Source organism: Rattus norvegicus, chromosome 16 (genome assembly GCF_036323735.1).
Source record: "Rattus norvegicus strain BN/NHsdMcwi chromosome 16, GRCr8, whole genome shotgun sequence".
NCBI classification, from domain to species: Eukaryota; Metazoa; Chordata; class Mammalia; order Rodentia; family Muridae; genus Rattus; species Rattus norvegicus.
In genome coordinates, this window is record NC_086034.1 from 16,789,470 (window position 1) to 16,802,023 (window position 12,554).

Genomic DNA, 12,554 nt, shown 5'->3' on the forward strand with positions numbered 1-12,554 from the left:
ACAAGGAAAATCCTGGCCAAGCAGAATCGGATGGATCATCTTTAGCAGGACAAGATGGCTCACCCTTACTGAGAAATTATCTACCATTTAACCTGCTGTAATTGAATTCTTTCCTAGTTACACCTTTCAAAGCTGGAACGGTGACAGAAAGCAGCCCCACTGTCACCACGGCCCTCTTTTCTCACAAATGTAGACCATAATCTACATTTAGATTTAGATGAAATCTAAATTAAGAGGCAAAAGAATGAGGGTCACTTGAGGCTACATGAATTCAGACTTGGAGAGCATGGAGACATTGGAGAGCATAGGGAGATGCTGGATAGCATAAAAAGACACTGGAGAACTGCCTGAGGATCCAGCTATACCTCTCTTGGGCATATACCCACAAGATGCCCCAACATATAAAAAAGACACGTGCTCCACTATGTTCATAGCAGCCTTATTTATAATAACCAAAAGCTGGAAAGAACCCAGATGCCCTTCAACAAAGGAATGGATACAGAAAATGTGGTACATCTACACAATGGAATATTACTCAGCTATCAAAAACAATGACTTTATGAAATTCGTAGGCAAATGGATGGAACTGGAAAATATCATCCTGAGTGAGCTAACCCAATCACAGAAAAACACACATGGTATGCACTCATTGATAAGTGGCTATTAGCCCAAATGCTTGAATTACCCTAGATGCCTAGAACACATGAAACTCAAGACGGATGATCAAAACGTGAATGCTTCACTCCTTCTTTAAAAGGGGAATAAGAATACCCTTAGCAGGGAATAGTGGGCAAAGTTTAGAACAGAGGCAGAAGGAACACCCATTCAGAGCCTGCCCCACATGTGGCCCATACATATACAGCCACCCAATTAGACAAGATAGATGAAGCAAAGAAGTGCAGACCGACAGGAGCTGGATGTAGATCGCTCCTGAGAGACACAGCCAGAATACAGCAAACACAGAGGCGAATGCCAGCAGCAAACCACTGAACTGAGAATAGGACCCCCGTTGAAGGAATCAGAGAAAGAACTAGAAGAGCTTGAAGGGGCTCGAGACCCCATATGTACAACAATGCCAAGCAACCAGAGCTTCCAGGGACTAAGCCACTACCTAAAGACTATACATGGACTGACCCTGGACTCTGACCTCATAGGTAGCAATGAATATCCTAGTAAGAGCACCAGTGGAAGGGGAAGCCCTGGGTCCTGCTAAGACTGAACCCCCAGTGAACGTGATTGTTGGGGGGAGGGCCGCAATGGGGGGAGGATGGGGAGGGGAACACCCTTAAAGAAGGGGAGGGGCAGGGATTAGGGGGATGTTTGCCCGGAAACCGGGAAAGGGAATAACACTCGAAATGTATATAAGAAATACTCAAGTTAATAATAAAAAAGAAAGAAAGAAAGAAAGAAAAAGACACTGGAGAGCGTGGGGATACATTTGGTGACATGGGGGAGACACTGGATGGCATGGAGGAGACATTGGATGACATGGGGGAGACAGTAGATGGCATGGAGGAGACATTGGATGCTTACAATTCTAGATGTGGTGGGACCTGAGAGAATGGAGTCTAAAATTCAGGTAGACTAAAGTCTCATGCCAACTTCATTCGTGGCATAAGACAATTTATACTCTGAGGGTTAAGAGTCACCTCAGTAAAGTGTATAATCACAAGGACAAGATGCACATGGCAAAAAAAAAATGTTTTTCTGAAGAGGCATATAAACAAGTAACACTATCCAGCTGTGGAGAATAAGCTAAAGTAAGCGCTCTCCTCTCCACTCCAGCTGGGAGGGGCATGAAAACACATTCCAAGAACAATTCTGTGTTTCAAGAAACTGAGGCCTGTTTTCTTGGGGTTTTCTCACAAGCACTTAAAATGTTCGTAGGACGCCATTCTCGGACTGTGTTCTAACAATTGGATAGCACGGCAAAGACACCGCCTGGCATGGTAAAGTCCTTGAGTAGCAAGGGGGAAACACTATGTCACATTGCAAAGACACTAGACAGCATCAGGGAGATGCCGGATAGCATGGGAGAGACACCACTCGCAAATGAACAGCATGACGAGCTTTTCAGCTGGTACAGTGTGCCAAGAGAAGCATGACCAGGCAATGGAGGAAACAGCCCTCCCTCTAGTCCAGCTGCTGGTTCCAGATTGATTTTCCCTGATATCTTTAAATTCTGAGATATTACTTGAAAGAAATCCTCTTTTCCATAAGGTCTCTTCACCAATATACCTGAAAACATAGCCTGGTATCAGAGTCTAGCGAACAGAAAACACTGGGATTTCTCGTGGTAGAGACACATTGCATATAACAAGTGTTTGCTACATGTGTATAGGAATAACTGCATACTGTGCTGGTGAGTTTTTATTACATTCATTTCTATATCTGTACTGTGTATGCATGTGTGTGGGTGTGCATGATACAGAACACATGTGTAGGTCAGAGGCCAGCTCGAAAGTGTCCCTTCCTGGAGATCAAACCGAGGTTCTCATGCTTGGAAACAAACATCTTTACCTGCTGAGCCACGCCCTCTGCCCTGAGAGGGTTAATCTCATACGATTAGATATGGTCAGATATGGTGCTAAGATGCTTGTTATGTCGTCGAGTATTACACTAAAGGATTTATTAATATTTACAATCAGTTGGCTCTTAATAGAACACATGAGCCTCCTCCATGTAGAAGGCCTTGTTCAATTAGCTAGAAGTCTTGGAAAAGGAAGAAGAAAACCAAGGTTTCCCCCAAGAAGACTATACCCAAGAACTGCTGCTTGAGTTTCAAGGCCATAGATGTGAGACTTACTATTCCCTGTGAGCCGATTTCTTAAAATAAAGTTGTAAATACATTTCCATTCTAAATGATTCTGTATCACGGGAGAATCCAGACTTAGAAATACACTAACTAGCTGATCGTGAAATGACTGAACCATACCTTCTGGGCAGTAAGGAGCCAGGAGATACTGAGGACCACAAAGTACCGTGCACAGCTTGTCCACTATGTCCATGCACCATTCGTGGGGGTAAAAACATGTGTGGCTTTTATGACATCTCTCAAGAGAATCCTGCAGGTAGGTGGCCCCAACAGCAGGTGCGTTCCCTGCACGTAGGTGTCATTTATCCTAAGCTATAAATTTGATCTTCTAGGAAAACAAAAATAACTTATGAGGTCTAAAAGTGGTATTGTTAAGCTACTGAAAATCAATAACTTAATAGCATATCGGGTTTCAGTTGGGGCCATCTGGTTTCCGTCCCCAGGAGGCCAGGGAATAGGCCCTATTATCACCTTCAGTTGACACAGACACTTGAGTATCTTGCCTAGGCCAAATTAATATTTGGACACGGGTACAGTCAGTGCTTGTACAGAGACAGTCACTGAATGTCACTCAAAGTCCTCTGACACAAATAATACAAAGTCCCAGGACAATGTAAACATCAGATGAATCGTATGGCTTATTTTACGTTGCAGTTCATACAGACTTCACAGTTGGTTATCCAGGGCTCTCTCTAAGCTGTGATGATAAAACGTCCCTCCCACCCCACCCCCTGACACTCCAACTCAAGACCGTGTGGCCTGTTGAAGGGGAATGTCTTAGGACTTCCTGCAGCTGTCACTGAGAAAGTCACAGCATTCCACCTCCAACCCTACCTAGCCCCTTATCTGTAATTCCCTAAGGACTGAAACGACAGAAACAGGATACCAGCAAGAAGCTCGGGACCCTCATCTTCGTCCTGTTACTTATTAGCACAGTATTCCCAGTTAGGACAATGTCTGAGGCACTAATCGCTTACTTTGTCATAGGAGGGGGATGCATCTATTAAGGGACTAGATGCACTAAATCTTCAGTGTCTCACAAACTCTAAACATCGGAACTCAACCCAGGCAACCAGAAGATAAGCACGCCCATGAAATAGGATAGAGAAAAATGATCCCTGGTACTTACGGTCAATGTGAAGGGACTTGGGGAAAGATTGATACAAAAACAAGCCCAAAGACTTTAGACCTCAAAGTCGAACGTAAAGACCTATTTCAGTATGGAAACCCCCCAGGAAGCGTTGCAGATTCTTACACGAGGAAGCAACTAGAAAGCAACAGTGTTCGCTACCCTGAAAGACAGAGAAGCAAGGCTGCCATCTGCAAGCTGCTCCGTCATCAGAGCAGGAGCTGAGACCCGGCATCAGGTTACCAGGTGATGTAATCAGCGGCTGCCTTTCCCAGGAATGTCCCGGAGGCTCACCTCCGGGCTAGCGGGAGGTGACAGGCACCAGAGTCTCTAATACAAAGAAAGAGAAAGTAAATCTGGGCAGCTCAGTCCAGCAGCACACACTGGGACTCTGTACCAGTCAGGAAAGCAGCTGCCACCATGCAGGGAACCGAACTCAAGCGCTCAGTGAGAACTGCGTACACTTAACCTCCCAGCCATCTCTCCAGACTCATGCTTTCTTTTCCCTTCAGCCTGGGATTCCATCCCGTGGACTGGTACTATCCATATTCAGGGTGTGTAGCCCTACCCCAAAAACCCAAACACAAAAACTAGCTATTGCTGGCTTGCTCGAGCGCTCTCTCTCTCTCTCTCTCTCTCTCTCTCTCTCTCTCTCTCTCTCTCTAATATTATTACTTCTTTGGGAATTTTACATCATGCACTCATCGCGCTCATTTCCTAGGCCCTCCATGTCCACCTCCCAACCTTGTGACACCACACACACACACACACACACACACACACACACACACACACACCAAATAAAAAAGTCCAACTTGTGATATCTATATACTCACTATAGCATGGTCAGCCTCTCAGTGGCTTTCCTCTTAAATAGAACCGAGTCATCCGTTCCCCTGCACCCATGTCAGAAGCCAGCAACTGTGGACAGCCAACATCAACATTCTTATCGCATTTTTTAAGAGTTCTCTGCTGTGGCTTCCCATTTAGGCTGCTATTTATTAATTTATTTATTTATTTATTTATTTATTTATTTATTTATTTATTTTTGATGGGGAGGGTTCGGGTGGGGTTGGTTTGTCTCTTAAATGAATATAAAGCCTGACGTTAAGATTAGCCACCTCGACCAGTGAGATTGTGCACTGTTTTACATCTTTATTGTAATTTAAAATGGTCTTTTTGCAAACCGCTTGTTTAAATATTTTCTTACTTTTTCTCTTGATTGTATTTTCCTAATTGATTTCGAAAACTTGTTTCTATTTCCTAAATATTAACACGTCCTCTGTTTTATATGCTGTAAATCTTTTCCTCCCATGTATCTTCCCTTGGGTTCCTTTAGGAATTTTTATTGTGATGTGGGCAGATACTTGCATGTGTGTATGATCTGTGTGTGAGGGAAGTTGTGTGCGTGCCATAGCATGAACACGAGGAGTCTGGGAGTTGACTCTCTCTTCCTACTGTGTCTTGATATAGGGTCTCACTTGTTTCCACCACGTTGCTTAGCATGCTCCAGGGCAGCTGGCCCTGAGCTTCTAGACTAGTCTCCTATTTCAGCTTCCCACCTTGAGGTAGGAGTAACAGACTACAGATGCAAGCCACAGCACATGACGCTTTAATGTGGGCTCTAGGGGTTAAATTCAAGTCATCAGGCTTGCACAAAACCTTCTACCCACTCAACCATCTCGATGGCCTTCGTCCTGTTCAAAACTACCAAGGAGATAGTTCTTGATTTAATGATGCTTTTCTTTATTTTCCTTGTTATAGTAAACATCTTTATTTTACACTTTTCTTTTATTCATCTAATAATTGTGTTATACTTTTGCTTTTTTTTAAACATTTATTTATTTATTATGTATACATTATACAGCTTTCTGCCTGCATGTACACCTGCAGGCCAGAAGAGGGCACCAGACCTGATTATAGATGGTTGTGAGCCACCATGTGGTTGCTGGGAATTGAACTCAGGACCTCTGGAAGAGCAGTCAGTGCTCTTAACCACTGAGCCATCTCTCCAGCCCCATACTTTTGCTTTTTTGTATGCTGTCTTTTACTTATTTTAAGATAAGTCTTTTTAGGAGCCGAAGGGCTAATTTAGCAACTAAAAGCACTGGCTGGACTTAGGTTCAGTTCTTGCAAAGCAGCTCATGACCATCTGTGACTCTAATCCCAGAGGACACCTCTTCTGACCTCTGAGGGTACTGTACCTACACAGTACTGCAGAGAGAGAGAGAGAGAGAGAGAGAGAGAGAGAGAGAGAGAGAGAGAGAGAGAGAGACATTATACACACACACACACACACACACACACACACACACACTCAGGCAAACACTCATATGAATAAAATAAAAATAACATTTCAAAAAAAGATAATAAAAGTCTTTTGTAGATTCAGAATATAATGTAGTAAAATGTATGCTGAGGCAAGAAGAAGAGAAACTTGAATTGTAGCAGGTAGGTCAGTACTCAGATCCCAGTTCCCCGAGTGCTTACCCAGTACAGCCTGCTAAACTGCCTGAGACTCATCTGCTCAACTAAAATAGAGCTCAATTCTCACTTCATCAAAGACTCGCATCATAACATTTCTGCAATCAGGATGTGTCTTACAATCAACAGTGCATCATGATTTAATTCATAAAATACATACAGTGGCAGCTTCTGGGTCAGTAAGAGGGCAAGACTAAGCAGGCTTATCACAGACCTGGCAGGTCTCCTATCAGGGTGAGTTCTTCTCAAGGAATACAGCTGCTGCTGCTTTGCCTGCTTCCCCGTACCCTTTGCTTTTGAGCCTCCAACACTCACTTGCTGAGGACCCCTTCATGATCCCATATCGAAAGCTCTCAGCTGACACTCCATGTAGATTCATGTAAGGAGAGGTTCTGATGCTAATGTCCTGTTCCCCAATTGGTTCTTGATTTACCAGTAAAGAAGACTAGGGGCCAATTATTGGTTGGAAGGTACAAGCAGGACTCAGGGTCCCAGGAGGAAATGGCAGATGCAGGGAGGGAGAGAGGATTTTTTTCGGCCATGCTTTGGAGGAAGAAGAACACAGCAACCATGTGTGGTCTTAGGAGATGCTAGGATCTGTGGCCTCCACTACAGGTGGCCAAGGATGTTTGACAGGGGCTAGGTGGGTCTAGCCACTGAATTTAGCCAAGTGGAGAGACAAGAGATAATAAATTGATAAGAGCATACTTTTCCAGGCAGGAGATAGTAAAACCCAGCAAATGTGCCTAGGAGGTAAGTTGTAAAGTAACAAACTGTGTGTATATATGTCTTTTACCCTTGGATTCAAGGGTCTCAGGTGGGAGCTGGTAGTGCCATCACCCACCAGAGGAAAGGCACATAGAACAAAAGGGAAGCTGGGAGGGGCTAGTAGCGAGGCTGGTCCCAGAACTAAAAGGTAGTAACTTAAAACTTCATGCAACAGATTCAGACTATCTGGATCTTGTATTTAAGGGTTTCACACAAAATAACTCTTTCTCCATAGCTTCAAAAAGTGTACCTCATCCCTGGGCTCATCCACAACTGTCAGATACAAAGAGCTATCACCACAGTCCCTACAGATGACTTTGTACTCCTTCACAACAGGAGTTCTGCTCTTTTATGGACCCTCTCAGTGCCTACCTAGTATATCTGGAGGGTTGTAGCTTCTGAAAGGCTGGCATGGAGGTAGGAATGAGCCGGTTGAAAGGAACCAGAGGCCATCAGCTGGTGTCATATGTTTAGGGTAGGCACCAGGAATTCTGCATGCTGGCCCACTAACTAATCATAACCACTTATAAAGGAAGATACTTTCAGCAACTGTCTCTCCCAGTACAGAGGAAAGACTGAGCTGCAGGAGGAACATGATGCTGACTGACTCACTGGCTGCTGTCCCACCATCCTGGCTTTGGTTTTAGGATAGAATATGAACCACAAAGTAGTCTCTATCAAAGTCAGTGCCATGAGCCTGTTGGAACAACAACTCATGGGAGGCCCGCTAGATCACACAAAACAAACAGGTACAGCATATAAGCCTGGGTATGAGAGCTTCTCCTGATGTCACAAACTATCAGCAAGATGAATAGACATACACCAATCTTCATGCTGCTTTTCAGAGATCACCAGCTTTGGTTCATTGCTCTAACCATGTCTAGGAACAGTCACAACTAGGATCCTTCCAGGCCATAGGATACTCCTACCATTCTCAGCAGATCACGTCTGTTCTCAGTAGAGTATGTCCCATGCCCATCCTACAACTATGTCTTCATTTCACCCACAAGAATGTTTATCGACATCTCCAAAAGCAAAGGAGTTCTTCTGGAAAGACTGAATTTCTTCCCATATCCTACACATTGAAACTAAACTTACAAATCATACTACCAGTGATGGCTTGGGAGGAACAGGACAAAGTTAAGATTCTAGTATTCTAAGCTACACCTCTATCTCCCAGACCCTAGAATAACTGAGGTTGGCCAAGCAGAGATGCCTTCCTCCCATACTCAGTTCTATTAGGAAAGAACTGAGATGAGTGTAATCTGCTTCCTATGTTATGTATATTATACATGGTGAAGACACTTTGGAAATCCCCATCTCCCCCCACCTTACTGTTTTAACAAAAAGCTTTGTTACTCCCATTGTAAGGTGAATTTCCAAGGTTACTCCACTAGGTGATAAAATCAAAGTGATAAAATCCTGGTTCCATCTAGGCTATACACATTTTTAAAATAGCATCAACACAACTCAAGAGTAGAAGAACCGAGACAGCATTATTTTATGTTCTTAAACACCTCAAGAATTTATCCCTAGCCCCTAGGAAGTGGGAGGGAGCAAAACTGCCAACTTGAAGTTTGGCATTACCAAAAGGAACAAAGAGAAGAGGGAACTGCACAGATCCTAGGAATGTTGGAGTGACTGGATGAAATCTTGCAGAAGCATAGTTATGGCTCTATCCCAGAGTCTCAAGGTGACAACACAACTTCCCATTGAATAACAGTGGTCAACCACAACGACTGACTCCATTAAGTCACTGAATGTAAACAGTTAACATAACAGCAAGATGAATAGACTTTCAATCTGTAGGGTCTCCCGCATCTGGCTCAGGAGATAACTACAAAGGAATGTCTTGTAGTGAGATAAACAATGTGCCCCTAATGTTCTTCCCTTCCCCTTACAATAGAGGTCTAAGCTGTCATTCCAGCTCATTTCTGTGGTCCCAACTACATGTCTGAGAGTTGGGAAAGTCACAAGGTTTTATGAACTAGAATGATCCATGACCCCTGGGTTTACTCATAGCCTCGTCAGATATAACTAGAGTAAGGCCAAGGCACATTTTGCCCCGGCCTGCCATTAGAGTGTGACCTGCGCTCACAGATGGTGAATTCAGGCCTACTAGAAATTTTCCCAGCAAAGGAAGAAGCTCAGTGGGGACAATGGCCAGAAGTAGTGCAATACCATTTTAATCTGAGCATGCCTGAGCAATGTTGTACAGAACGATCCTAAGAGGCCAGAAGACATCTCAACAGGGGCACAGGAGATGTGCCATACGGAACAAATTAGGAGAACGGAGACTGGGAATTTATGTACATATGCAGGGAAAGAAAAGATCCAATGGATGGATGTTTCTACCTTGAGCCACCACATAGATACCTGACTCCTGGCACTTGTGTCAACTGTGTACACTATAATCCTTCTGTTCAAACTTCCAAAGGCTAAAACTCTATGCAGTCCATCAGTGTCAGCCTCTGGAATAAGTAATGAATGGATGAGTGGCTAGACAAGAGAACAAGTGGCAGATTTTTTTATTTAATTGAAGTTCTAAGACTAGAAAGAATTATAAAGGAAAATTTTCAGTTTTGAGACTACAGGTCAAAGCCATGGAATGTGTATTTGACGCCATTTCTCATCATCTGGGTGGCCTTGGCTCTACTCCATCTGTTCTGTGAGGCTCAGCACTCCCATCTGAAGTAGGGTCATAGGTTCTTGCCTTCCAGACATGGGGAGCCTTCAGGTATGTGCCTGAACAAAGCTCTCACAGGGTGTAGGGTGTTCAAGATCCTTCACCATGACTCTAAGGCACTGTGTACCCTCAACCCTCCAGCAAAAAGATTTTTTGCTCCTGGGGAAGAGCCAGCTCTTCCTCTAGAACTCTCCAGAGTCAAGTCCAAGCAGTTCCCAGGGGTAGCACTGCAGTATGGAGCTAAAATCTGAATGGGATTTTGGCCTGGGATGTATACATTCCTCAGCCAGTCCCCTCTCTTTCCTATTCTTTATAGATCACAAATGTAATTACTCAGAAAAGAACCTTCTGCACCAAAAACCCAAATGAGTTTAATGAATAGTTTATATATGAAAAGGTAGAAGTCAGCGTGTGACGAATCTCCACATAAATATATTTGCAGTTAAATTTTTAGGCATCTGTCTTCTTCCCAAAGGACTTTCCAGACAGGGGTGAGGCCTCAGGACTCAGGCTAAGTGAGGATGGAAGGCCTTGACTTGCAGACCACTCCAGCTTATGCTTCAGTTGCCAGAGCAGGAAGCCCAGATTTTGCACCAGCCACCTAAAGTCATGTCAGAGTTCTGTCACCACCTCTGGGTGGGTGGGTGAGTTGAGTGCTCAGGGGGAGTGTTCTTGCTATTTCTTGTTCAGAACAGGTATTTAACATTGTCCCAGCTCTATGCTCAGTCTTAAGGAAGGAAAACACAGTGAAGTATAGTTCAAAGTTCCAACAGTTTGTAATCTACTGGGAGAGTCACACAAGTGAATGGTGACTAACAATGCCAAGTTGGCAAGTGCTACAGCTGGGGTTGGTCCTATGTGCCAGAAAGGTATAGAAGAGCAAGTCCTTCCTGCATCAATGACATCCTTCAAGACTCCAGGGATGGAGATGATAGGAAAAGAGGAAGAAGAAGAAGAAGAAGAAGAAGAAGAAGAAGAAGAAGAGGAGGAGGAGGAGGAGGAGGAGGAGGAGGAGGAGGAGGAGGAGGAGGAGGAGGAGGAGGAGGAGGAGGAGGAGGAGGAGGAGGAGGTGGAGGAGGAGGAGGAGGAGGGGGAGGAGGAGGGGGAGGAAGAGGAGGAGGGGGAGGAGGAGGAGGAGAAAGGGGAGGAGGAAGAGGAGGAGGAAGAAGGAGAAGGAGAAGGAGGAGAAGGAGAAGGAGAAGGAGAAGGAGAAGGAGAAGGAGAAGGAGAAGGAGAAGGAGAAGGAGAAGGAGAAGGAGAAGAAGAAGAAGAAGAAGAAGAAGAAGAAGAAGAAGAAGAAGAAGAAGAAGAAGAAGAAGAAGAAGAAGAAGAAGAAGGTGGTTACCAACAGAAAGAAAAACATGCACAAAGATGTGAGAGTGGGCATGATGAGGTGGACATGATCAACCTCACCAACAGTGAGGCTAGATTGGAAGGCAGAGGCAAGGCCACCAACAGGCCTGCATTGGATTTGGCCTGGGTTGAACTCTCTGAACAGATCAAAGCTACACTTCACTCGAATAGATGGAGACAAGTGAGGGAGGGTCACAGGGGCAAAAAAGAAAGCAAGTGGATTTGTGTTGCAAAGTATAGAGTTGGGGCTATGTGTTTTACTAAAAAAAAAATAACATTCAAGGAGACTAGAACTTTTGGTGGACTTTACAGCCAGACTTAGTAACACACCGTGAGGTCACCTAAGACTCAAGATCACTATCCTCAGCCTGTTTGTTTAATCTGCCTTTAAGAGTTCAATACAACAACCAACCTTAATTGCTCTGGATTTCCCACGTATTCAGCTTTTATAACCTGCGCTCGTCCACAGCTCTAATCCTAATCCATCTGGCGCTAGTGAGCCGCTGCAAGATTTAGCCTTTGAAACTTGGAATAGATGGGACATAGTGCATTCAGTCGACTGAAGCAGCAGCATAGGGAATAGTGGTGACTCAAGTACCAGGAGCCAAGTGTCATACGAGGCAGCTCTCCTGCCCCTCACTCAAGAGTGACGCGTGCGCTTTGGTACTTGTGTTACACTAATCAAGTGCTGAAAGAGCTGAGGTAGGCTGAACGTGTTAGCATTCTAAGCTCCACCCCCACAGTTCCCTGGCAACAGCCAAGTATAACACTATAAAAGGGGCCGCTTGCCCCCTCCTCACTCTCTTGCTCTTGCTTTGCTCTCTGGATCTTACCCTCTTCCCCCTTTGTCCCTTCTCCCCATGGGCTCATGGCCGGCCTCCTTTCCCCAGACCCCCATAGAACATAATCCCCTCTCTCTTTATCTTTCAAAAGTACAACGTTGGTACTGAAATCTGGGACATATCCTCTCCTTATCTTTTTACAAACACATCGGAAACCAATCTTATAAAATGAATAACCACCAGAAATGTTAAAAGCAACATATGAGTATCAGTGGGTAAATAGCGATGTTTGTAGCACGGTTTGTTATCTGGGTCAGTCAGGATCAGTGACTTAATCTCTTATAAAACTGTTAAAGATTTCTGGGAAGTACTCATCATTCCTTTTCCCATATGAAGCTTTCTGCATTTCTCAATAAAGGAGAAATCAACTGTTAGGGACAGAAATACCCACAGAGAGACAGGGACACACAGATTCACAAGACAGCCTGATTGAGGCGGGCACATTAGCAGACTCATACGACAGACAGAGGGCAATGG

The 12,554-nt window shown here is 44.4% G+C and overlaps 1 protein-coding gene across 4 annotated transcripts in view; it reads right to left on the reverse strand.

The window, feature by feature from the left end:
• Positions 1-12,554, reverse strand: part of Sh2d4b (SH2 domain containing 4B) — a 108,626-nt gene that overhangs the window by 80,829 nt on the left and 15,243 nt on the right. The gene's annotated exons all lie outside the window — the stretch shown is intronic.